Source organism: Condylura cristata, unplaced genomic scaffold (genome assembly GCF_000260355.1).
Source record: "Condylura cristata isolate star-nosed mole 26May11 unplaced genomic scaffold, ConCri1.0 scaffold00075, whole genome shotgun sequence".
Classification (NCBI taxonomy): domain Eukaryota; kingdom Metazoa; phylum Chordata; class Mammalia; order Eulipotyphla; family Talpidae; genus Condylura; species Condylura cristata.
The window spans coordinates 441,061-441,744 of NW_004567176.1; positions in this window are offsets into that span (position 1 = coordinate 441,061).

Sequence of the window (684 nt, forward strand, 5' to 3'; positions counted from 1 at the left end):
GTCGGCAGGACTCGCAGGCCAACTCCGCCGCGGAGAGGGACACCGACCGGTCAGGACAGGGCCCCCGAGCAGGGCTGCGCCAGCGCCCCTCGAACGGCCTCACGGGGTCCTCTGCTTGAAGAAAGCGCCCTCGGAGCCCGAGCCACGTCCGCAAACTTGGCCGCCGTGGCCAAGCCCCAGTGGCGGCACAGGCGCCCGCAGGGCACAGAGACACCCCTCGCCGGAGGCGCCCCCAGCCCCGCCCGGGGATGTGCAGTCAGCGAAGTGGACAGGAGCAGAGGTGCCGCCGCCCTTGGAAAGTGAATCAAGTAGAAACACACTCAAGATCTGAATTCTATTACATCAAATTAGCCCTTGGCGATTTCATTTTGTTGCAAATGTTGGCAATTAAAGTCCACTAATTGGGACATTCCTTCAAGTGCTCCAAACCGCTTTTGCAGAAAGTGACAGGAACAGTGGGGGAGGGAGTGAGGTAGGAGGACAGGCGGCCGGGGCCAGCCCAGCCGGACACGCCGGGCCGGGCTCCTGCAGGCCGGGAGACCCGGCCGGGGCCAGCCCAGAGGGACGGCCGTGCCGGGCTCCTGCAGGGCGGCCTGCAGCGGGACCGGCCGCCTGCTGACTGGAAGCCTCGGACTTTGCTTTTTTTGGCCGCTGGCGGCCACCGCGCGGGAGGGGCGCTGGAGC